General features: G+C 38.3%; 1 long non-coding RNA gene and 1 pseudogene across 5 annotated transcripts in view; one reads left to right on the top strand and one right to left on the bottom strand.

Moving 5' to 3' along the window:
• LOC109676001 (metaxin-3-like) lies at positions 1 to 27866 on the bottom strand (annotated as a pseudogene).
• LOC141420761 (uncharacterized) overlaps positions 1 to 27873 on the top strand; it is a 146645-nt gene that overhangs the window by 41128 nt on the left and 77644 nt on the right. The window lies entirely within an intron of this gene.

Below are 27873 nucleotides of genomic sequence, written 5' to 3' on the forward strand. Positions count from 1 at the left end.
TCACAGTGATAGCTGGTGTAAGGAATTACTCTCTTCTTCTGATGGAGTCAATTTGAGTGTTGGCAGTTTCCGAGGAGGAAGCTGAGGGATTTGGTGAAAATTGTCATCCATCTCCAAGACCAAGCCTAATGTAAGTGTTTAGGATATCATCACAAAAGTGACACAGGTTGGAGACCTGTTTCAGATGTTCTTGTAACTGAATGTTAGGAAATCATACTTTATAAAGAGGTGTAAGAAAACCAAACACATAGGTATCCAATGTAGAAGGCATATCTCCAAAGAAAAACTGAGATGTTCCCAATCTGTTTCACAAAATATTTAGGCACTCCTTGGCATCTCTGGTTATCTGTACTTCCACTTCTTGGACATGATAGAAGGGAGGCTCTCCTGTTGTCAGGAGAATCCTATTCAGTACTCCCCTAGACATCCTTCCAGGAAGGATTAAACTCAAGGGAAAACTCAAGGGAAAAAGAATTCATGAAGCAAGCCATGGATTTGTACCAGTAAAGTAATTGTCACCCTGAAACCAGAATGTGTGAAGCACAGCAGGGAGAAGCTTCTCCTCAAGGAGAACAAAGTAAGCCAGTGTATCCACCCCTTGCTTTTCAAAGAGTTCATAATCAGCATTATATTTCTGTTTTCTTTAAAAATTTAGTATTTTTGCAGGCTGAGAAACTGGTACATCACCTCTTGGTTATCAGAAAGCTGTGACTACATGATATGTTTCTTATATAAGAATACGAAGATGCTGTCTATCACATTGAGTTTCAAGGGTTCCCAAAACAGTTTCCAGTAAAACATTTTAGGCTGAGTACATAACGCAAATGTGCAGAGCTGCTTTCCTTCATGTTCCCACCCCCAAGAGCAGAGATGGCAGACACCCAGGCTGGCTTCCTCCTCTTCTCTCAGTCCCAGATTGTGTTCCATCTTCCTACTTTCAGAAGCTATGTCCCCCCACAGGTCCTGGGGATGCCAAATTGGGTGGGTTTTTACCTCCACCACCCACATGGGTTTACAAGCTAAGAAAATGTGGGGCCAGATAGAGCAGCCAAAATTCTTCTGCCAGGCCAATGCGCGTGAGCTCAAGGCAGGCACTGACCAGAGTCCCAGCCTGTCATGATAGCACAGTGCTGTGGGGAAATGTGTGCTAATTTTTTTTCATATCATATTTTTTCTTGAACCTTCTACATATATTAAGAAACACAAAGTGGTAACCATTAAAATCAGATTCACTTCTCACCAGAGTTTTGTTATTGCAGCTATTCTTATTAATCTTTGTTTAATGTCTTCCCTGGACTAATTATTTTAGATCTACATTATTTTCATGTGCAACCATGATAGTCTCCACTTAGTTAGTGACCAGTTAATTATTGCACAGGAAATTGAAGACAAACTTGAACCAGTTTGTCTTCCATCCTTTGCTGCAGGTCCTTTGGTTGTACTGGTGATTCCCTGGGTGCTCTGGAAATTTACAACTTTCTTAGCCTTCATTTTCTGCTTGCATAGAGCCTTAAGGCCAATCAAAGCCATGGGTTGGCACATTTTAAAGTCTCTCTGAGCTGTGCACACAACTCTGTGACCATGTGGGGCATATTAGATCCCCAGAAATATGTTGCAGCTTCTCAAAGCCTGTTGCAGACAATGCATTTTCCAGTTTTCCCTTTTCATATTTTTGTTTGTTTGTTTCTATTTTATTAGGATTTATTTGTTGTACAGGGGAATTCATTATGACACTTCCAAAAAGCCTTATATTTTACATTGATTAGATTGCCCCACCTTCTCCCCACTCCCAGCACAAGTCCATTCCTGATCCATTTAATGCAATTGCAAGAGTTCTGTTTCATATGTATATGTATATGAAGCTTGTCAATCACATTCCCTCACCTCACCTTCATCTCCCTCATTCACCACCCCCCTCCCACAAGTACATCCATACACAATGTACCTATTTTACAGTCCTGGTTTTCTTTATTTTTTCCATTACTTTGTATGATCATCTAATAGATTTTTATTACTGTTTCATTTTTAATTTAATTTTATAGTTTTTGCATTTACTTACATGTGTATACATTATTTGATCTCCTCCACCTCCGGACAGAACCTGTTCTGCCCTCTTGTTCCCAATTTTGTAGAATAAAAAGCATAAAAGATAAGAAAAACATGGTGTTTTTGCTAGTTTGTGATAAACATAGCTCTACAGGGAGATTCCTTGTGATGATTCCAAGCACATATATATTACAATTCGAATTGGTTCATCTCCTCCAGACCTCTTCACTGCTTCCCATGGTGGCCCCTGCCTATTGAAGATTACTGCATTCATTCCTATACAATGAGCACATCAACCACATTCAAGTATTTTGTTTCCTTCCCATTCCATATCCCTCCAGTGTGCAGTCTCCCCTTAGTGTGTGACCCATGTCCAATAATGTTACTGCATTAGTTTTAGGTCTAGAATCTGCATGTGAGAGAGTACATGCAACTTCTGTCCTGAGCCTGACAAACTTCGCTTAAGATTGTACTCTCCATTTCCATCTATTTACCTGTGAATGACAAAATTTCATTCTTTGTGGCTGAATAAAATTCCATTCTGTATAAGTACCACATTTTCTTAATCCATCAGTACTGGGGCATCTTGGTTGTTTCCATAGCTTGGGTGTTGTGAGTAGTGCTCCAATAATCATAGGTTTGCAGGTGCCTGTGTAATAACACTTTGCCACTTTTATTGGCATGAAGTGACTTTCTTGTCTCATTTGACCAATGTAAGTTTCAAATCTACTTTGATATAAATATTGCTACTTCTGGCTGGTTTTGGGGGCCATTGACTTGGTAAATCTTCTTCCACCCTTTAACCCTAAGCCAGTGTTTATTACTTTCAATAAGATGGGTCTCATGTAAACAACACATTGTGGGATCTTCCTTCCTAATCAGTTTAATGAACAGGGACTTTTGATGGGAGAATTGACTCCATTGACATTCAGTGTTAATATTGATAGGTATGTGGTGATTTTGTTGTTTTGTGGTTTAAGAATTTGATTGTGGGCAGCCAAGTCACTGCTACTCTCTGATTACTTGTCTTTTCTTCTCCTGCATTTTAATACTTAGAGTCTACTCATGGTTTTTTTTGCTTTCATCTTCTGTGTGAAGATTTCCTTGTAGGATATCCTGTTGTGGTGGCTTGGTTGTCATTTATTGTTTTAGTTTCTGTTTACTGTGGAAGATTTTGATTGCTTTGTTAATTTTAAATGATAATATTTCTGGGTAGCGTATCCTTGGGCTGAAGTTATTTTCTTTTAGTGCCAGAAACACCTCGCTCCATGCCTTTCTTGCATTTAAGTTTTCTGTTGAGAAATCAGCTTTTATTTTGATGGGTTTATCTTTATATGTTATTTTTTATTATCTTACAGCCTTTAATATTCTTTCTCTATTCTCTGTGCTTGTCGTTTTAATGATAATATGCCATGACCAGGTTCTATTTTGGTCAAGTCTGTTTGTGTCCTGGAGGCTTCCTGTACCTGAATGGGCAAATCTTCCTCAAAATTTGGGAAATTTTCTATTATTTTATTGAATATATTATGTATCCCTTTGGCTTGCACATCTTCTTTAATGCCCATGATTCTCGGGTTTGGTCTTTTGATGGAGTTGGTGAGTTCTTGCATATTCCCTTCACAGCTCTTGTGTTGTTGGACTAAGGGTTCTTCTGCTTTTTCTTTAATTTCTATTTAACACCGAGCTCTGCTATCCTGTCTTCCTCTTGTTCTAGTCTGCTGAAGTGCCTTCTTCTGTGTTTTTTGTTTCACTAAAAGGACTTTTTATTTACAGACTTCTGTCGCATTTGTTTTTCTGAGGTTTTTCCATATCTTTGTTCAACTCCCTTTTTATATGTTGTGTTGTCTTCTTTATTTCATATATCTCCTTTTATAATGTCCTTTGTTTCACATTGATATTTATTGAAGTCTTCTCTAGGTTCATTTATTTGTTTCTGTTTCTTCTCATTTTATTTATTTGTGGTGTCTTGAAATTTCTTGAGTACATCTTATACCTTCTGGTTAACCATGTCTAGTATCTTCTCCATGAATTTCTCAGTAATCTCTTCCATGATTCTTCTTTGAGCAATTTTTTTGTGGGCCTCACTGGGCTCATTAGTGAAATTTATCATTGTTTTCTTGTTGTCAGGAACTTGGTATCTGTTTTCTTCATTTCCCACTATATCCTCTATTAAATTGTTTTGTTTTGTTTTCTTTTGTTTTGTTTTTGAGGAGTGTAACTTCCTCGCATTTTTTTCTCCCCATTACTCCAGTTGCTGCTGTGCAACTATGTCCTCGATTGGCTAGTTTTAATTACCTTTATTCTTTCCCTTGATTTAGGTTTTGTATTTTGACTGACTTGGTTATTATCTAGGTTGATATGCTGTTTCTGTCCCTTGCCTGGAGTTTTAATTTACGAATAACAAATTCACATGTTCAATGCCAGACCAGTTGTTTACATATTATGTAGAAAATGCTTTGGTGATAATATCTATTAACAGTGGGATTTGGGGGGTTGTTATGATTATTAGGCTACATATAGATATTTTAGTAATTAGTAAAGGTGCCACTAAACAGGTGGGAAATAAAGGGGGTGGGTGGGAGAAGAGGTATAAGGTCTGCTATGTTTTGTACCCTGTGTGTGTGTTGAGCTATATTTCCACTGTTATACTGGAAGTTGTGAGAGGTATTGCAGGGGGCCAGTGGTGTGTATGTTTGGTATAGTAGGCTAGTCAGTGAGTGGTGAATGTGTAAAAGGAAGGGGTAATGTGGCGACAGGTTGGGGAAGAATCATAGGAGGAGGCAAAGATCAGTAGAGAGTGGATGAGAAGGAGCAGAACTAATAGTGGGGAGGGAGAAGAATGGATTGTAGCACAAGAGAAGCAGGGAACGTGAAGGGGTTAAGAAAGAGTAGGGATAAGAAAATAGTGATGGTAAAGTTTTTAGTACAAAAAAAATAAGAAAAATAAGAAAAAACCAGGTATGCCAACAACATAAATTCAGTCTGCTTGGTTAAAGTTTTGAAGTTATTCCTTTGGCATCCAATCATGATATTGGCTCTTGGTATCTGGGGTTTTGTGTGGAATGGGTGAAAATGGTAGAAGGAATTTTTTTCTTTTTTTCCCCACTTTCCTTTGTCTTATAGGCTGTCCATTACAAGCAGGAAATCTGAAGTGGTCTCACTAGGTGACTGGCTCTGAGCAGTACTTGGTTCCTTCCATCTACAGGGCAGGATGCAAATGGGGTCTGAGGTAACTCACATCCAGTTCATGCAAGGTGGTCAGAGCTCTTGTTTTCACCAAGCAGCAGCTGCATTTCCCTATAGCTGCAACTCTGTCTAGTTGTCTCTTCTTCCAGCAAGGTGTGGCAATTCAATTTTGAGTACCTCCCTCACTCCCACAAGACCAGCTCAGGGATCTACCACTGGCCCCATTTTGGGAGGTTGGCTTGTTGCCCTACCCCTGCTCTCAGCTGTTGTGCCTCATCACACCTCTGCTAGGTGTTAGTTCTCCTCTGGGGTGTTGGCTCTCATCCCTGCTCTCAGCCTTTGTTACTATTTCCACATTCATTCTCATCCATTACAACCCCAAATACTTGTTTCCCAGGAAGAACTGATATCTGTGACTACTTCCAGCTCCATATTATGTTTCACATGGTATATAGCTTCATTTTTATTTTTCTTATCATTATGTTGCTGTACTGGATTTACATAGTGACATTTACAAAACTGATTGCAATATAAAATAGTTAAATTCACCCCTCCATTATTCTCCTTTATCCTCAAACTTCCAGTTCTTAGAATACTTTCCATAGGTCTCATTTTTCCATTTTCATAAATGAGTACATAATATTCCCACCATATTCAACCTTCCACACACTTTCCTTACATTTTTCCCCTCCCACTTTTACCAACCCTCAGCACCTGTTTTACCTTCCTGTCCTCTGGTTTGGAAAAAAGATATTTGTTTCTTTAAGATATCTATACAGGAAGTTTCATTATGACATTTCCATGTATATATATATTGTAAACTGAACTGGTACATTCCCTCTGCTTTTCTCCTTTCTACCTATGTACTCTTCTTATAGTGGTTTCAACAGGTAAAAAATTCCATATTCATCATTGTATAGAAATTACATCAATCATACTCACCTTCTCTACTTCCATGTTTTACACTCCCTCTTCCATTAGTGACCTCCCACTAGCATGACCTGTTTTTCATTCTTTTCCTTCATTGTTTAGGTTTCTGTTCATTGTTCACTGGGATTTTGCATTGGTATTTATATCTGTACATGCACAGTACTTAAGGCAATGTAAGATCCTCCACTGCACTTCTTCTTCCTTTTCCCCCATTCTGCATTGTTTTCAGAACAATGGTCAATGTTTTTCAGCATGTTTCCTGTATCTTTTTCTTACATTGATGTGATGTACGTCATTATTAATTGCTATCTTTCTCAGCTTCTTTTCTTCCTTTCTTGGTCTCCTCTACAAGTCCAAGTTTTGCATACTTTCTCGGCGTATATTTCTATGTATATATAGTATTGCTCTTATTAATATTGATCTTTATTCCACATATGAGAGAAAACAAGTGGACTTTGGTTTTCTGAACCTCGCTAACTTCACTTATGATGATGTTCTTCCCTAGCAAGCATGAAGCCCTGAGATCAAACTCCAATACCATCAAAAAAAAAAAAAAAGATGAACCTCTCTGGTCCCATCCGTTTACCAACAAATGACAAAGTTTCCTTCTTCTCAGGCATATCAACTGTTTCCATAATAGCTGGCTATTGTGAATAATGCTTCAATAAGTATGGGTGTGAAGATGTCTGCATTGAAACCTGACTCACATTCCTTCAGATATATCCCTAGGAGTGGTATTGCTGGATCATATGGCAGTTCTATTTTTAGCTTTTTTTAACAGCCTCCACACTATTTTCTATAGTGTTTACATTAATTTATATTCCCATGAGCAGTGTGTGAGGGCTCCTTTTTCTCCAAACACCCCCACAACATTTGTTGTTGTTTGTGTTCTTTGTTATAGACATTCTAGGGGAGTAAACTGGAATCTTAATTTGGTTTTGATTTGTATTTCTTAAGGTCAGAGACGTTGAGCATTTCTTCATTTTTTTTTGTCATTTGGACTGCTTCCTTTGAAAAAGCTCTGCTCAGTTCATTTGCCCATTTCTTCATTGGACCATTGATTTTTGTGAGGTGTTTAGTTTTTGAGCTCCCTCTACTTTCTGGTTATTAATCCCTTGTTAGATGTGCACCTGGGAAAGACTTTCTTTGGGACTACTTCTTTCATCTGGTGACCATTTCTTTTGTTTGCCAGAAGCTTTGTAATTTCATGTCCTCACATTTGTCAGTAATTTCTCTTAATTGGTAAACCATTAGAGTTTTATTTACTAGGATCTTGCCTATGTCTAGTAGTTCCTTTGTATTCCCTACTCTTCTGCACTAGATTCAATGTTTCAAGTATTATATTAAGGTCTTTAAACCACTTTGAATTGATATTATATAGAGTGAGAGTCACAGAACTAGTTTCAGTTTTCTGCATGCAAATATCCAATTTTCCCAGGAACATTTCTTGGAGATGCTGTATTTTCTCCATTGTGTGTTTTTGGCACCCCTTCTAGTGCTTAGGACCCCACCCACAGGTCTCTTAGCTTCTTTGTAGTTCAGGTAAGCCTAAGACCTCAGAATCCCAAGAGGTTGGGAACCCAAGGTGTTCCCAGTCCTACCTAAACCCAGCCCCCAAGACTCCCACTAGTGAGACAGATGCTCACTCTGAAGAAGTAAAGAAATGCTAAAAAGTAGACCACAAATCAAGATGTTGGAAACAAAAAGCAATAGGAAAAATCAACAAAACAAAACCTGTTTCTTTGAAAAATCAATAAATTTGATGGACACCTAGCCAGACTAAACAAGGAAGAAAAGAAAAAAAGAGACACAAGAAACATGCTGCCAATATGAGAAATTAAAGAAAGAACCTTACTACTGATTCTATGGACATTAAGTGAATAATAAAATGTAGTAATTAAATAATGAGCTACACTCCACTCTGAATAGCAGGTTTTAAAATTATTTTCTTTACTTCAGAACAGTCTTCATGTACAGATATTATAAAATGCACATACACTGGAGATTTTACATAGAATAGGATATGGAAGTACTATTTAAGGGCAATTAGGAGAACTGGAATTGTCCAGAGAAGTTCTGAAGATCATTCTTCCTTAAATGTTCTTGATTAATTCCCCTTGAGTTCTTCCTTTGTGAACATGTGGAAATTCTCACCAGGCTGCACTATGGCTAGCTCTATGTTATCTGCATTCAGGTTCTACCCCATTACTTGTTTGAGGATGAAGACTTCATGACTTCTTTCAGAATCATAGACTTGAAATCCAAAGGGAAGGAGATGAGCCACTAATTATAGATAATGTCTTCTTTCTTCAAAGCAGTTTCCTGTCTCTCTCTTGTGGTAAACTTTCCACAAGTATAAATATCTTGTTTTTAATGCTGGAGAAATGAAAGCGTATATTTGATCCTGAACTAGAACAGAATATTAGATTAGACATGGAAGAAGAAAAGTGCACCACAAATAATGATTTTAAGTCTTCATTGTACAAACAGGAATTTGTAACAAACTGAGATTCTTTTAAAATCAGTAAATGAATTTTAATAAATAAGAAGAAAGAACAGGGGCTTGTCTTACTATCTTTTAAGAAATAATTAATTTTATTAGTTAAAGAAAAGCTTCCATCATAATGGAGCAGGAACAAATAAATAGTCCAGTAAAATAAAATGATGTATGGGTGTGTGTTGAAAACTGACATGTGAAATTCATACCCAATATGAAGGAGAAATGAAAAAACTCTTTCATCAGATTATGAAGAAAGTGGTTCACTAAAGGTACATAAATGTGTCCCTTCCTTATGCCTATATATAGGTAGATAGGCAGTAGGTAAGTAATACAGCTAATGGAATAAATTATAGGTAAATATATTGGTGATTGGTTAGGCAAAGGCTTTCTAGACAAGACCCAAACTAGAAGATGAAAAATGGGTGTTGACAACAGAAAAAAATATGGAGAAAAATCAAAAATATCTGCTCAAGATAAGGCATTAGAGATAAGTAGACAAGGAACTGACTTAAAAGATGCTTGCAGTATTCAGAACCCACAACTCAGGGATGCCGATGTGATTTTGTGGTAGAAAAAGCGTCAAAATATTGAAAAAAATGAAAGAATATAAAAAAAGTTATAATTGAAGTGATAGAATAATTGAAAAAAAAAGGCATGGAGCATGAGTTAGGGGTTAAAAACTACGAGTCCCAGAATCGAGAAAACACACCAAAACCTTCCCAAAGTCACCGGTAACCAAGGAAATGGAAATTTTTAACAAGAGTTCATATGACCTTATTTTGTGACAAAAATTATGAGAATAAATGATACCAAATTTTGGCAAGTAATGGTGCACTGCTGGTGGGAGTTCCATTCTCAAAACTCTCTGAACATGCTCAAAATAATTAGGTATATGTTTGCTCTATGACTCATTGATCCCATCTAAGAAAAGTATTTTAATGGGTTCTTAATGGGCTATTAATTGAAAGTCTTCTCTGTGACATTGCTATAGATCATAGAGAGTGGTACCCAGGGAATGAATACATAGAACATGATAGATAGATTAATATGCATCAGATGCATACAAATAGATAGAACTAACCATGTGTAACAATATATTCATATAACTTCTGTTATATAGAGATATTTGTATTTATTTTTATATAGCTAAATGTTATATTTATGTAAGGCAATTTATATGGTCACCAGAAATTAGTAAAAGAATTAAGGAAAGAAAAAGATTCACAATACAAGGGCATTTTTCCTTGTAATCATTTTTAATTAGAGCAAAGACTTAAGGTCATAGTGCATATGAGTAAGAATATGAAGATACAACTACAATGTACTAAGAACTAAGAAGTAAAATAAGCTCAACTCCACCTCTTCTTGGACCAACAAATGAATAAATAAACAAATATTACAAATGCATAAGTAAAGTAGGAATATTTAATTCCTATGCATAAGAATTACATAACCCATTTATTAAAAACATTTTAAGTCTGTTCTGTGAGGTCTAGTACCTTAACAAAGCAAGAAAATTATTTTGTTTAAAAAAACAATTTGGCTTCCTAGTACTGTTCATGTAAATATTATCACAAGTGATTGTGCTCAGGCTCATTTGGAAGGTTTTCAAAAGAGAATTGCAAATTTCTTACTCAGGACCACTGTACAGCAAATAGCTCTATTAAAGATTTTGTTGGATCGGTTTTTAATTCAGTTCTTGACCTAGTTGATGATATTGTATGTGGGTTCTATGAAAGAGATAAGGAGAGCACTGCCTGACTGCCAAGGCTCCTTGCTTTCCTCTGAGTTTTAGTGGGTATTGCTCTGTGTTCCAATGAGAAAAATAAATTAAATATTACTCAATTCAAATTTTTCTGAATGAAATAAAAGTATATTTTATAAAAGTCAACATTCTCTAAGCAGCAACAAAATATTTTGCTAAAACAATAATTAATGCACATAAGTGTGAGATAAGAGTACAAAATTTTTTTCAATCTTGAGAATGACTGGAGGAAACTATTTTCAAGTCTTATCTCTGCCCAGGTGGGGCTTATTATTGTTGAAGAAAATATGTGAGTTTCATCACTACTCTTATTTTTATACCTCCTGTAGCATTTCAAGCATCCAGAACAATTGCAAAGCCTATTGTAGTGTACAGTTGGAGAAATTTTACACACAAAGGTCTGGCATCTCTCCTTAGCAATGAGGTGATAGAGAAGTTACAAGTGATGAACTGAATTGAAAGATTGAAATGGAAAGAGACATAGAAAGAAAAGATATGATGTCACAACTCTTCAAATAAGGTAGTCATCAAAAGTTTTCTTGACTAGTTTTCTCATATTGTTCAACCACAAGGCCCAGGAAAAGTTCACACTCAATTATCAAGCCATAACTACAAACAAAAAAGTTAGAAAACTGTCTTAAGCCATTGACCTGGCTAAAATATTATAAAACTCCTCAAAGACAAGTAAGACTGAGCTAAGCCATTTGCTGCTTGTATCAAAACGTTTTTCCAATAAATCTACTTTCACTGGTGAAGAAAGCTGTTGTCCAGACCACTAAAGGAATACAATTCCTATGTGTAAATAATTTTTAAAAATTCATGCAAGTAAAAAGCGTTTATAATTAAAAGATAGTTTCCATATCCCTATGAAAGAGTCCATCTTCCTCAGAGGGAATATCAATACTAAATTATGTGATGGACCCTGGTGTGGGCAAAGACAGAGGTTTATGTTGTGAAATTTTCCTTAACTTGTTGAGAAGGAAATAATATGCTGAGAAGAATGGAATATTTATGCAGCAGAAAAAAAGTAAATTAGATGCTAAATGTATCATGATTTGTTTCCTGTCTACAGGAAGATAGATGAGTTTCCAAAACTTAATTCTGTAATTAGGAAACTCTGCCTCTCACTGCTTAGGAAATGCTGAGTTTTCAAAAATTTGTCCCAAACATCAATTCATGCACAGCCAGTATCTCAGAACTTCTCTTCAGGCTTGTGAAAGAACAATCTTCCTGGACCTATGATTTAAGAAAAAAAAGGATGATCCTTGGTCTTCTGTTTGTTCTATGGTGGGGACTTTGAGTTTTGTAGAAGAAGAAAAGGAGAGGCAAAATCATGTCCCAAAAGTGAGAATCAAGCCCCATGCAGAGATGAACAAAGGGATTTTGTTTCACTGTGTCTGTGGATCACTTCCTAGAAGTCATACAAATTAATAGAAGCAAAGAATGCTGAGTCATAATACCTTAATACTTCCTCCTTCTGCCTTTTCCTTCCTTTTCCCTTCTACCCTCACCCTCTTGCCACAAGCTTTCTACCCGGCTAGTGCAGAAGGTGTAGGTACTAGGGGCAGTCCTATTAAAACATTTCTGCACACTATGTTCCTTTCAGCTATAGTAGTGGTCCATAAACCAAGGTCAGGCTTTGTTCTCATCCTTCATCTGCGAGAGGACCACTGGTTCAACAATAATGGGTACCATTGGGGTTTGGGTTACTTGCACACATGGAGGTTCTTGATAGCTCTCTTTCTCCCCTGAATTCACTCCAATGATTGTAAGTTTTTCAACATGCCAGACATTTGCTTTGAGCTTTGTCTATAGTGCACACTGCCACTTTAAATATTTTTTTCCTTAAAAATTGCTCTGTTTTGCATTCTAATAACACAAAACCATTTCTGCAATGTGTTTGAATAGATGGGATTATTTTGGAAACTTTTACTTTTTTTTTTTTTTAGTTTTTACTTGGCAGTACTGGTGTTTGAACTCATGGCCTTAAGTTTTCTAGGTAGGCACTCTTATTACTTGAGCCATGCCCCCAGTCCTTCTGCTGTAATTGTTTCTCTGAATAGGGTCTCCAGTTTTTCCTAGGTTATCCAGGACATGATCTTCCTTATGACTACCATATAGCTGGGATGAGAGGAGCATACCACCACACACCTGGCTTATTGGTTGAGATGAGGCTTGATAAGTTTTTGTCCAGACTGGCTTTGAACCATAATGCTCTGAATGTCAGCCTTCCAAGTAGCTGAGATTACAGAAGTGTGCCTCCCTGCCCTGCCTTATTTTTGCCCCTGACGCTTTATTTAAAAAAATTTCAACCCCACATAAAGTTGCACAAATAGTAAAATTAACTATTTATCTGGGTAACTAATTGATCTTTCAACCTGACTTACCCAAGGTTAACTTTCCTAAATAATTGAATAAGTTATCTCCTAAGGACTAAGTGCATTTGGCTACATAACCATAATATTATTATACACACAAAATTGAACACCAGGACATAGGCTTATATAATAGTCTTTCCAACACTCAATTTTCTTCAAGTAGTCCCAAGATATGCCTTCTACATTTTTAATTGTTTTGTTATTATTGTCTTTTTGTGTTTTTTTTTTTTTTTTGCTTAAACAAGGATCAAATTTAGAAAAACTCGTGAAGTAATGTTTCCACCAAAGTTCTTGGAAGGAAGACATACTGCCACCTTTATGCTGATGAACAAGTAAACCCTAATCCACCAGAGTCTGTGCCTAAAGGGATCACTCAAGTTGAAATCATTTCTAACAAGTCAATGATGCACATTGACACATGTCTCATGACACAGGGACATACACTGGACCTATTCAATGAATGCTGAATATTTCCTCCTCAGACATTTATTACACTTGACTTATGGAACAGAAATATTCAGCAAAACCCAAAATTACTGCCTTCCAGGAAGCATTCCTGACCTGTGTGATTTGGAACAGAGTACCTAACAGACATTGATCCTGGAAATATTTAACAACCACGCACATGCCCCCACACAAAAACGTGCCCAAAGACATTAACTATTTTGGTGTAAGTGAATTTCTGGGCTTTCATCTAAGAAAAGTAAATTTCAGCTGTACCAATACTTAATGAATGGCAGGAAACACTCGTGCATGAGGTTTATTTCTTCCAACCTTCCTTGCCCATGCTTTAAAGTATCCTGCAGGCCAGAGAAGTAGTGATGTCAGATCAACAGGTGCTTGTGCATCCATGATTTCTCATCCCTGCCTTGCCAGTCCACTAGTACCACATGCTGAGATCACATAGTCAGGATGAGAAGTAGAAATCAAAGCAGCCTCTGTACCACAGTGAGGTCCATGGTGGCCTGTTCTGTTTGGTTAAGTCCAGTCCCAAATGGCACAAAGTCCTGTGAACACTAAAAACCCTGGGTAATGGTAGGTTAGGCTAGTCGTGAAGAATGGTATCCCCCAATCCTCATGTGCTCAGGTCCCCCATGTGCTCCTGCTCAACCTGCCCCATTTCCCTAGGCCCCACTTAACTGAGAAGTCTTCCAAACAAGACAGGGGCACCTTCCTATATCTCATTCCTGCCTGGCTGGCTGGGTTGCCATAGCAACAGGCCAGTCAGGAGCTGCCTCAGGACTCTCCAAGTTCCAGGGACAGTGAGCCCACTCTGACATCACAACCAAGTCTTTACTGATTGGTGAGACCATGAACGCACTCCCTCTATGGCTCCTACCCCTCCAGTATCCAGCCAAATGTGTGGCAGTTTACTGACAAGATCTTCAGATCTGAGGATTGCTTTTGTCCTCCATAAGCCCTCATTACCTTGTTCAAGGTTGAACTGGCATGACATTTCTGTCCTGTTCCAAAGAACTCTCAATCTGGAATGCACCGTGTGGAGGACAATAAGAATTTTTCATGGTGAATAGAGAAACACCTCAAGCCCTGTGCAGTTCCATAAGCCAGGAAAACTCCATTAATATTGTATGAGGCCATTTCCCTCTCAGAACTACATGTCCCATCATGTGGGAGGGTATTTCCTTATGTGGACCTACAGTATACCACACTGGGAAACAGGGGTTTATATTCCAGGTTTCTGTGTTACTAACATCAACAAACAGGCAAACCCACACACTGGCTGGCAATAACCTCAAAGGGACCACATTAATTCACTTAATATTCACAAAAAAATTAATTCACATTGATCTGAGAAATACACTGGAACACACAGGGTATAGTCAATGAATTCTTAGTATTCCCTGGTCAGTGAAATAGTTACCACCTCTCCAGTGAACATCAGCTTTCAGGAACACTAGAAACTAAGGAATATCATGAAACACTCGGGGTCGGGGGGACATTCATTTCTGCCAAAGTTCTCTGAGGAACAATAGGTACACCTTTCATTCATGGAACTGAAGACAGTCAGAGAGACACAAGGCTGTTCCTCAAGTGACTTTGAGAATTAACCTATTTTGTACAAATCAGTGAAGGCAAATTGAACAACAAACATCACACACACACAGGCACACAAAACATGGGGATATCCTAATTGTTATTTAGTAAATGAATTAATTGCCTTCTATCTACTGAATAGCAATGATGAGCAAGACCAGAAGTCATTGAACACCAGGACACCATGCAGCATTCCACCTATTACCACAGTGTTAATGACAGATTTTGATTCAAGGAGTCTTCTGCATGCCCAAGCAATGGATATACTCAATGACTGTGAAATAGATTGTAGTATGAGAGTTTGTTAGAGAGAGGGAAGAAATTAATACATGATGACACTACGAATATTCTGCATGCAGGCCCACACACATACACACACACACACACAGAAACACACACACACACATACATACACAGTGGAGCCTTGCCTATGTTCAATGCACGTGGGAGGTTATGCGCAGTAACTGAAATCCAGGCGTTAACCTACTGATGGGACACTTTCAGCACTTAAACAAGGATCAAATTTAGAAAACCTTGACGTTACATTGTTTGCACCAAAATTCTTGGAAGAAAGACATACTACCACCTTTATGCCAATGAACAAGTAAACCCTAATCCACCAGAGTCTGAGCCTGAAGCGATCACTTGAATTGAAATCATTTTTAACAAGTCAATAATGCACATTGACAAAGGTCTCATGACACCTGGACATAGACTTGGCCTATACAATGAATGCTAAATATTTCTTCCTCAGAGAATTTCTTACACTAAAACTATGGAACATCAAAGTTCAGCAAAACTGGAAATTACTGACTTCCAGGAAGCATTCCTGACTTGCGTGATTTGAAACAGAGTACCTACCAGACACGGATCCCGGAAGTATTTTACAGCCACCCATGCACCCTCACACACAAACACATCCACAGAGTGGCTGTGTTCCATGAATATTAACTATTTTGATGTAAGCGAATTTCTGGGCTTTCATCTAAGAAAAGAAATTTCAGCAGTACCAATACTTAATGAATGCTAGGAAACACAGGTGAATGAGATTTATTTCTTCCAATCTTCATTGCTGTGCTTTAACTTACCCTGCAGGCCAGAGAAGTAGCAATGTCAGATCAACAGGTGACTGTGCCTCCATGTAAACTGATCCCTCCCTTGCCAGTCCACTAGTACAACACCCTGAGATCAGGTAGTCAGGGTGAGAAGCAGAAATTAAGGCAGCCTTTATACCGCAGTGACGTCCAGTGTGGCCTGTTCTGCTAGGTGAGATCGAGGCCAAAATGGCACAAAGGCCTGTGGACACTAAAAACTGTGGGGCATGGTACCTTAAGCTAGCCATGAAGAATGGAATTCCCCAATCCTGATGTGCTCAGGTCCAACATGTGCTCCTGAATGATTACCACAGTTCTCTAGGCCTGACTTAACTAGAAAGTCTAACACAGAAGACAGGGGCACCTCCTTCCATCTTCTTCCAACTTGGCTGGCTGGGTTGCCGTAGCAACAGGCCAGGCAGGATCTGACTCAGGACTGTCCACGTTCCAGAGGCAGTGAGCCCCCTGTGATATCACAATCAAGTCTTTCTTAATTGGTCAGATGGCATATGGACTCCAAGGCTCCTCCCCATCCAGCCTCCAGCCACTTGTGCGGCAGTTTCCTTACCAGATCTTCACATCCAAGGATTGCTTTTCTCCTCCATGTTCCCTGCTCAGCTCTTTAAAGGTTGAACTGGCATGACATTTCTGTCTTGTTCTGAAGAACTCCCAATCTGGAACCCATAGAATGGAGGAAAGGAAGAGTTTCTCGTGGTGTGTACAAAAACACCACGAGCCCTTTGCAGTACCATCAGCCAGGAAAACTCCATTAACATTATTATTTTTTTTGTTTTATTATTTATATGTGCATACAAGGCTTGGGTCATTTTCACCCCTGCCCCCACCCCTTCCCTTACTACCCACTCTGCCCCCTCCCTCTTCCCCGCACCCCCTAAATACCTGGCAGAAACTATTTTGCCCTTATCTCTAATTTTGTTGAAGACAGAGTATAAGCAATAATAGGAAGGAACAAGTGTTTTTGCTGGTTGAGATAAGGATAGCTATACAGGGAGTTGACACACATTAATTTCCTGTGCATTGTTATCCTGCTAGGTTAATTCTTTTTGATCTAACCTTTTCTCCAGTTCCTGGTCCACTTTTCCTATTGGCCTCAGCTGTTTTTAAGGTATCTGCTTTAGTTTCTCTGTGCTAAGGGCAAACAATGCTAGCTAATTCTTTAGGTGTCTTACCTATCCTCACCCCTCCCTTGTGTGCTCTCGCTTTTATCATGTGCTCAAAGTCCAATCCCCTTGTTGTGTTTGCCCTTGATCTAATGTCCACATATGAGGGAGAACATATGATTTTTGGTCTTTTGGGTCAGCCTAACCTCACTCAGAATGATGTTCTCCAATTCCATCCATTTACCAGAGAATAACATTTTGTTCTTTTTCATGGCTGCATAAAATTCCATTGTGTATAGATACCACATTTTCTTACTCCATTCATCAGTGGTGGGGCATCTTGGCTGTTTCCATAACTTGGCTATTGTCAATAGTGCTGCAATAAACCTGGGTAGATTGATGTCTAGCTTTTTAAGTAGCCTCCACATTTTTTTCTAGAGTGGTTGTACTAGTCTACATTCCCACCAACAGTGTAAGAGGGTTCCTTAATCCCCGCATCCTCGCCAACACCTGTTGTTGGTGGTGTTGCTGATGATGGCTATTCTAACAGGGGTGAGGTGGAATCTTAGCGTGGTGGTTTTAATTTGCATTTCCTTCATTGCTAAAGATGGTGAGCATTTTTTCATGTGTTTTTTAGCCATTTGAATTTCTTCTTTTGAGAAAGTTCTGTTTAGTTCACTTGCCCATTTCTTTATTGGTTCATTAGTTTTGGGAGAATTTAGTTTTTTGAGTTCCCTATGTATTCTGGTTATCAGTCCTTTGTCTGATGTATAGCTGGCAAATATTTTCTTCCACTCTGTGGGTGTTCTCTTCAGTTTAGAGACCATTTCTTTTGATGAACAGAAGCTTTTTAGTTTTATGAGGTCCCATTTATCTATGCTATCTCTTAGTTGCTGTGCTGCTGGGGTTTTGTTGAAAAAGTTCTTACCTGTACCTACTAACTCCAGAGTATTTCCTAATCTTTCCTTTTTCAACTTTAGAGTTTGTGGCCTGATATTACGATCCTTGATCTATTGTGAGTTAATCTTGGTATAGGGTGATATACATGGATCTAGTTTCAGTTTTTTGTAGACTGCTAACCAGTTTTCCCAGCAGTTTTTGTTGAGAGGCTGCTATTTCTCCATTGTATATTTTTAGCTCCTTTGTCAAAGACAAGTTGGTTATAGTTGTGTGGCTTCATATCTGGGTCCTCTATTCTGTTCCACTGGTTTTCATGTCAGTTTTTGTGCCAGTACCATGCTGTTTTTATTGTTATTGCATTGTAATATAGTTTGAAGTCAGGTATCGTGAGACATCCTGCATTGTTCTTTTGACTGAGTATTTCCTTGGTTATTTGTGGTCTCTTGTGTTTCCATATAAATTTAATCATAGATTATTCAATCTCTTTAATGAATGTCATTGAAATATTGATGGAAATTTCATTAAACATGTAGATTACTTTTGGGAGTATAGACATTTTTAATATGTTGATTCTACCAATCCATGAGCATGGGAGATCTCTCCAGTTTCTATAGTCTTCCTCAATCACTTTCTTCAGAAGTTTATAGTTTTCCTTGTGGAGGTCATTCACATCTTTTGTTAAGTTTACACCTAGGTATTTGATTTTTTTTTGAGGCTATTGTAAATGGAATTGTTTTCATACATTCTTTTTCAGTTTGCTCATTATTAGTGTATAGAAATGCTAATGATTTTTCTATGTTGATTTTATATCCTCCTTCCTTGCTGTAGGTATTGATAATGTCCAGAAGCTTCTGAGTAGAGTTTTTTGGGTCTTTAAGGTTTCAGATCATGTTGTCTGCAAATAGGGATATTTTGACAGTTTCTTTACTTACTTGGATTCCTTTTATTCCTTCTTCTTGCCTAATTGCTCTGGCTAGGAATTCCACTACTATGTTGAATAGGAGTGGAGATAGTGGGCATCCTTGTCTGTTTCCTGATTTTAGAGGGAATGGTTTCAGTTTTTCCCTGTTAAGTATAATGCTGGGTGTAGGTTTGTCATATATAGCTTTTATAATGTTGAGGTACTTTCCTTCTATTCCTAGTTTTCTTAGAGCTTTTATCATGAAATGGTGTTGGATCTTATCAAAGGCTTTTTCTGCATCTATTGAGATGATCAAGTGGTTTTTGTCTTTGCTTCTGTTAATGTGCTTTATTATGTTTATTGATGTTTGTATGTTGAACCACCCCTGCATCCCTGGGATGAAGCCTACTTGGTCGTGGTGAATAATCTTTTTGATGTGTTGTTGAATTTGGTTTGCCATTATTTTGTTGAGGATTTTTGCGTCAATGTTCATTAAGGAGATTGGCCTATAGTTCTCCTTTTTGGAGGTGTCTTTGCCTGGTTTTGGGATAAGTGTAATACTGGCTTCATAAAATGCTTTTGGCAGTTTTCCTTCCTTTCTATTTCGTGGAACAGTTTAAGGAGGGTTGGTATCATTTCTTCTTTAAAGGTCTGATAGAATTCAGCAGAGAATCCATCAGGTCCTGGACTTTTCTTTTTGGGGAGTCTCTTGATTGCTGCTTCAATTTCATTTTGTGTTATAGATCTATTGAGGTGATTAATTTCCTCTTGGTTCAGTTTTGGATGATCATATGTATCTAGAAATCTGTCCATTTCTTTAAGATTTTCAAATTTATTTGAATATAGGTTCTCAAAGTAGTCTCTGATGATTTCCTGGACTTCCATGGTGTTTGTTGTTATCTCCCCTTTTGCATTCCTGATTCTACTAATTTGGGTTTTTTCTCTCCTCATTTTAGTCAGGTTTGCCTGGGGTCTGTTGATCTTGTTTATTTTTTCAAAGAACCAAGTTTTTGTTTCATTAATTCTTTGTATGTTTTTTTTGGTTTCTATTTCATTGATTTCAGCTCTTATTTTTATTATTTCTCTCCTTCTATTTGTTTTGGGATTTGCTTGTCCTTGTTTTTCTAGGAGTTTGAGATGTATCATTAGGTCATTGATTTGGGATCTGTCAGCCTTTTTAATATATGCACTCATGGCTATAAACTTTCCTCTCAGGACTGCCTTTTCTGTGCTCCATAGGTTCCAATAGGTTGTGTTTTCATTTTCATTGACTTCCAGGAACTTTTTAATTTCACTTTTATTTCATCAATGATCCATTGTTCATTAAGTAATGAATTGTTTAGTTTCCAGCTCTTTGCATGTTTTTTGTCTTTACTTTTGTTGAGTTCTACTTTTACTGCATTGTGATCAGATAGTATGCATGGTATAATTTCTAATTTCTTATATTTGCTAAGTCTTGCTTTGTGCCATAAGATATGATCTATTTTGGAGAAGGATCCTTGGGCTGCTGAAAAGAAGTATATTGTGTAGAAGTTGGAGGAAATGTTCTGTAGACATCTAGTAGGTCCATTTGATCTTTTGCATATTTTAGATCTTGGATTTCTTTATTGATGTTTTGTTTGGATGACCTATCTATTGATGATAATGGGGTGTTAAAGTCTCCCACAACCACTGTGTTGACATTAATATATGCTTTTAGGTCTTTCAGGGTATGTTTGATGAAATTGAGTGTGTTGAAATTGGGTGCATACAGATTGATGATTATTATTTCCTTTTGGTCTATTTCCCTTTTTATTAGTATGGAATGTCCTTCTTTATCTCATTTGATCAATGTAGGTTTGAAGTCTACTTTGTCAGAGATGTGTATTGGTACTCCTGCCTGTTTTTGGGGGCCATTGGCTTGGTAAATCTTCCTCCAGTCTTTCATCCTAAGTGTATGCTTATTTCTGTCAGTGAGATGGTTCTCCTGTAAGCAACAAATTGTTGGATCTTCCTTTTTCATCCATTTCATCAAGCGGTGCCTTTTGATGGGTGAATTAAGTCCATTAACATTAAGTGTTAATACTGATAGGTATGTGGTGACTCCTGTCATTTAGTTGTCTGAGTTGTTTGAAGGTTTGATTGTGTGTACCTAAGTTGAGGTTACTCTCTACTGTCTTGCTTTTTCTTTTCCTGTGGTTTGGTGCTGCCTGCCTTTTCATGGTTAAGTTGGGTTTCACTTTCTGTGTGCAGAATCCCTTGAAGAATCTTTTGTAGTGGTGGCTTTATGGTCACATATTGTTTTAGTTTCTGCTTATCATAGAAGGCTTTTATTGCTCCATCTATTTTAAATGATAGCTTTACTGGGTAGAGTATCCTGGGGTTGAAGTTATTTTCATTCAGTGCCCAGAAGATTTCACCCCATGCTCTTCTTGCTTTTAATGTTTCTGTTGAGAAGTCTGCTGTGATTTTGTTGGTTTTACCTTTGTATGTTGTTTTTTCTCTCTTACAGCCTTCAGTATTCTTTCCCTAGTTTCTGAACTTGTTGTTTTAATGATGATATGTCATGGGATATTTCTATTTTGATCTGGTCTGTTTGGTGTCCTGGAGGCCTCTTTCATCTGTATGGGAATATCTTTCTCTAGATTTGGGAAATTTTCTGTTATTATTTTGTTGAATATATTACGCATTCCCTTTGTTTGTACCTCTTCTCCTTCTTCGATGCCCATGATTCTCAAGTTTGGTGTTTTGATGGAGTCAGTGAGTTCTTGTATTGTCTTTTGACAGACCTTGAGTTGTTTAATTAATAGTTCTTCAGTTTTTCCTTTAATTACCATTTCATCTTCGAGTCCTGAGATTCTGTCCTCTGTTTGTTCTATTCTGTTGGATTGGCCTTTATCTGGCATTTATCTGTTTATTCATTGTGTTCTCTGTTTCACCTTGTTGTTTATACAGTGCTTCTATGGTTTCCTTTATTTCTTCTTTTGCTTTTTCAAATTCTCTATTTTTGTTGTCTTCGAATTTCTTGAGTGTCTCCTGTACATTTTGGTTGACCATATCCAGTATCATCTCTATAAAATTCTCATTGAGTACCTGTAGTATGCCTTCTTTTAACTTACTCTTGTGGGCTTCATTGGGTCCTTTGGCATAGTTTATCTTCATTTTTTTGGGTCTGGATCTGAGTACCTGTTTTCTTCATTCCCCTCTGGTTCCTGTACTAATTTTTTGCTGTGGTGAAACTGGTTTCCCTATTTTTTCTGTCTTCCTGTCATTGTCTTTGGTGTTGTTACTATCCCTGTACTGTGTGCAATTAAGTATTTTCTAGCTTGTAATAATAACAATGGTGATATTTAGAATGAAATGGTTTGAGGAGGTGGAAAGGAACAAAGTTAAAGAACAAGGGAAAAACAAATAAACAGACAAGTAGGAAAAAGGAAAACAAAGAATCCAACAAAAAATTTACAAAGATATAAACAGGGAACATTAGTGTACTAATCAACAGTAAGCTGAACAGGCATTAGAGAAACAGAGAAAGGATTGAAAATAAAAAATAAAAAATAAAGATAAGAATAAAATTAAAAAATAAGTAAATGAAAGAAATATGTATATATATAGATAGATAGATAGATATATCTATATATATATAAAATAAAACTAAATGAAAAATAGAAAATTAAAAAAAAACCTCCAAGTTCAAATCCAAGGAAGTCTCTTTTCTTCATTCCCCTCTGTTTCCTGTACTAATTTTTTGCTGTGGTGAAACTGGTTTCCCTGTTTTTTCTGTCTTCCTGTCATTGTCTTTGGTGTTGTTACTATCCCTGTACTGTGTGCAATTAAGTATTTTCTAGCTTGTAATAATAACAATGGTGATATTTAGAATGAAATGGTTTGAGGAGGTGGAAAGGAACAAAGTTAAAGAACAAGGGAAAAACAAATAGACAAGTAGGAAAAAGGAAAACAAAGAATCCAACAAAAAATTTACAAAGATATAAACAGGGAACATTAGTGTACTAATCAACAGTAAGCTGAACAGGCATTAGAGAAACAGAGAAAGGATTGAAAATAAAAAATAAAAAATAAAGATAAGAATAAAATTAAAAAATAAGTAAATGAAAGAAATATGTATATATATATATATATATATAGATAGATAGATGTATCTATATATATATAAAATAAAACTAAATGAAAAATAGAAAATTAAAAAAAAACCTCCAAGTTCAAATCCAAGGAAGTTTCAGTCTTAATAATTTTGGTGTCCATCTCAGACACCAATCCTGGAGATGGTGCCTCAGGTGTTGTTTTGTAGTTGTCTCATCAAAGGGGACACATAAAGTAGAAGAAAACTTGTCTGTGTCTTCCCAAGCCATCAGGGTGCAGGCGACTGTTGGCCGGGGGCCCTCCTCATTTCTCCATTTAACATGAAGTGAAGATTCTCTGCACTGCCTGGAGGTGTGGAGGTGTCAAAGTTTTGCCTCTTCTTGGTGGTTTTGCCTGCAAGGTGTGTCTCCAGCATCTCTCCAAATTTTCACTATAGGAGGCACGCTTTTTGCTTCCTTCCTCTAGCTGCCATCTTGGAATTCTCTCCTCTGTTAACATTAGAAGAGGCCATTTCCCTCTGAGAACTACATCTCCCATCATGTGGGTGGTTATTTCCTTGTGTGGACCCACAATATACCACACTGGGAAAAAGGGCTTGTTATTCTAGGCTTCTGTGTTCGTAACTTCCACAAACCAGGCAAATGCACACACTGACTGGCAAGAACCTCAAAGGGACCACATTAATTCACTTAATGTTCACAAAGAAATTAATTCACATTGATCTGAGAAATACATGGGCACACAGAGGGTATAACTAATGAATACTTACTATTGCCTAGCCAGTGAAGTTGTTACCACCTCTCCAGTGAAGTCAGCTTTCAGGAACACTAGAAACTAAGAATTACCATGAAACACTTGGTGGGGGTGGGGCATTCATTTTTGCAAATGTTCTCTCAGGGACAAAAGAGTACACAAACTCTCGTGGAAATGAAGACATAAAGTCAATGAGACACAAAGCTGTTCCTCAAGTGACTCTGGGAATTAACCTAATTTCTAGACATCAGTGAATTCAATTTGAACAACAAACATCACACACACACACACACAAGCACACATAAGATGGTGATATCCTAATTGTTATCTGTTAAATGAATTAATTACCTTATATCTACTGAATAGCAATGTTGAGGAAGACCAGAAGTCACTGAACACTGGGACGCCCTGCTGCATTCCATCTATTTCCACAATGTTAATTACAGATTTTAATTCAAGGAGTCTTCTGCATGCCTAAGCAATGGATGTACTCAATGAGTATGTAATAGATTTTAGTATGAGAGTTTATTAGAAAGAGGAAAGAAATTAATACACGATGACACTACTAATATTACACATGCATGCACACAAACATACACACACACACACACACAGAAGAACCATGCCTATATTCAATGCATGTGGATTGTTACCTGCAGTAGCTGCAATCTGAGCAAAAAACTACTGAGGGGACACTAACTTGGAAAAACATGGGAAGTGACATCATTTCCGCCAGGGCTCTTGGAAGGCATACTACCACCTTTATGCCAATGAACAAGTAAAGCCTAATCCACCAGTGTCTGTTCCTGAAGCAATCACTTGAATTGAAATTATTTCTAGCTCATCAGTGAAGCACATTGATACGTCTCATGACATGGGGACATACACTGGGCCTATTCAATGAATGCTGAATATTTCATCCTCAGAAAATTTATTACACTTGACCTACGGAACAGCAAAGTTCAGCAAAACCCAAACTTACTGACTCCCAGGAAGCAGTCCTGACTTGTGTGATTTGGAACAGAGTACCTACCAGACACTGATCCCAGAAATTTTTACAATCACCCATGCGCCCCCCACACACAAACGCACCCACAGAGTGGCTATGTTCCATGAATATTAACTATTTTGATGTAAGTGAATTTCTGGGCTTTCATCTAAGAAAAGAAATTTCAGCAGTACCAATACTTAATGAATGCTAGGAAACACAGGTGAATGAAGTTTATTTCTTCCAACCTTCTTTTCCCATGCTTTAATGTACCCTGCAGGCCAGAGAAGTAGTGATGTCAGATCAACAAATGCCTGTGCCTCCACGTAACCTGATTCCTCCCTTGCCAGTCCACTAGTGCCACACCCCAAAATCAGGTAGTCAGGGTGAGAAGCAGAAATCAAGGCAGTCTTTGTACCACAGTGAGGTCCAGTGTGGCCTGTTCTGCTAGGTGAGATCCAGGCCCAAATGGCACAAAGGCCTGTGGACACTAAAAACTGTGGGGCATGGTATCTTAGGCTAGTTGTGAAGAATGGAATCCCCCATTCCTGATGTGCTCAGGTTCCCCATGTGCTCCTGCTCAACCTGCCCTGAATCCTCTGGCCCCACATAACTGAGAAGTCTTCCACACAAGACAGGGGCACCTTCTGCAAACTTCTTCCTGCTTGGCTGGCTCAGTTGCCATAGCAACAGGCTAGGCAGGAGCTGCTTCCAGAATCTGCAATTTCCAGGGGCAATGAGGCCACTGTGACATCACAGCCAAGTCTTTCCTGATTGGTCAGACCGCAAATCCATTCCCTCTAAGGTTCCTCTTCATCCAGTCTCCAGCTGCTTGTGTGGCAGATTCCAGACCAGATCTTCAGATCTGAGGATCGCTTTTCTCCTCCATGTTCCCTGGTCAGCTCATTTAAGGTTGACCTGGCATGATATTTCTGTCCTGTTCTTTAGCACTCCCCATCTTGAACCAACAGAATGGAGGACAGGAAGAGTTTCTCATGGTGAGTTCAAAAACATCTCAAGCCCTTTGCAGTTCCATCAGCCAGGAATGCTCCATTAACATTGGATGAGGCCATTTCCCTCTGAGAACTACATCTCCCATCATGTGGGAGGGTATTCCCTTATGTGCACAATATACTACACTGTGATAAAAGGGTTGTTATTTCAGGCTTCTGTGTTGCTAAATTCAAGAAACCAGGCAAACACACACACACGCTGGCAAAAGTCTCAAAGGGACACATTAATTCACTTTATGTTAACAAAGAAATAATGCACATTGTTCTGAGAAATACACCAGCACACACAGGGTATAGCCAATGAATTCTTAGTATTCTCTGGTCAGTGAAATTGTTACCACCTCTCCAGTGAATGTCAGCTTTCAGGAAATCTGGAAACTAAGGAATACCATGAAACACTCAGGGGGACATTCATTTCTGCAAAGGTTCTCTGAGGGACAAAAGAGTACACTTTTCATTCTTGGAAACGAAGACATAAATTCAGAGAGACACAAGTTTGTTCCTCAAGTGACTTCAAGAATTAACCTAATTTCTACAAATTAGTGAATTCAAATTGAAGAACAAACATCACACACACACACGCACACACACAGGCACAAACAAGATGGTGATATCCTAACTGTTATCTAGTATATGAATTAATTTCCTTCTGTCTACTGAATAGCAATGTTGAGGAAGACCAGAAGTCATTGAACACCAGGTCACCTTGCTGCATTCCACCTATTTCCACAGTGTTAAGGACAGATTTTGATTCAAGGAGTCTTCTGAATGCCCAAACAATGGATAAACTCAACGAGTGTGAAATAGATTGTAGTATGAGAGTTTGTTGGAAATAGCAAAGAAATTAATACACAATGACACTACAAACATTACACATGCATGCATGCACACATACACACACACACACACACACACACACACACACACACACACATACACACACACACAGAGAACCCTGCCTATATCCAATGCATGTGGAAGGTTACCTGCAGTAGCTGAAATCCGGTAGTCAACCTACTAAGGGGATACTTTGAGCACTTAAACAAGGATGAAACTCATAAAAACATGTGAAGTGACATCATTTCCACCAAAGTTGTTGGAAGGAAGACATACTAACACCTTTATGCCATGAACAAATAAAGCCTGATCCACCAGAGTCTGTTCCTGAAGTGATCACTTGAATTGAAATCATTTCTAGCAAGTCAAAGATGCACATTGACAAAGGTCTCATGACACCTGAACATACACTGGGCCTATTCAATGAACGCTGAATATTTCCTCCTCAGACAATTTATTACACTTGACCTATGGAACAGCAACAATCAGCAAAACCGAAATTACTGACTGGGAAATTTGGTCCAGAATACCTAAAAGACACTGATCCCAGAAATATTTAACCACCACCCACATGCCCCAACTTACAAATGCACGAACAGTGTGGCTGTGTTCCATGAACATTAACTATTTTGATATAAGTGAATCAGGGCTTTCATCTAAGAAAAGTAAATTTCAGCAGTACCAATAATTAATGAATGGCAAGAAATACTGCCATAGTGATGTCAAATCAATAGGTGCCTGTGACTCCACATAATCTCATCCCTCCCTTGCCAGTCTACTAGTATCACACCCTGAGATCAGGTAGTCAGGGTGAGAAGCCAAAATCAAGGCAGCCTTTGTACCACAGTGAGGTCCAGGGTGGCCTGTTCTGCCAGATGAGATCCAGGCCCAAATGGCACAAAGGACTGTGGACACTAAAAACTGTGGGGCATGGTAGTTTAGACTAGCTGTGAAGAATGGAATCCCCCCATCCTGATGTGGTCAGGATGTGCTCCTGCTTGACCTGCCGCATTTTCCTAAGCCCCATTTTACTGGGAAGTCTTCCACACAAGACAGGGGCACCTTCCTCCAGCTACTTCCTGCTTGCCTAATGGGGTGGCCATAGCAACAGACCAGTCAGGAGCTGCCTCAGGACTCTCCAAATTCCAGGGGCAGTGAGCCCACTGTGACATCACTACCAAGGCTTTCCTGATTGTTGAGACCATGATTGCACTCCCTCTAAGGCTCCTCCACCTCCAGGCTCCAGCTGCTTCTGTGGCAGTTTCTTGACCAAAACTTCTGATCTGAGGATTGTTTTTCCCTTCATGTTCTTTTGTCATCTCGTTC

This window comes from Castor canadensis, chromosome 2 (assembly GCF_047511655.1).
Source record: "Castor canadensis chromosome 2, mCasCan1.hap1v2, whole genome shotgun sequence".
Lineage (NCBI taxonomy): Eukaryota > Metazoa > Chordata > Mammalia > Rodentia > Castoridae > Castor > Castor canadensis.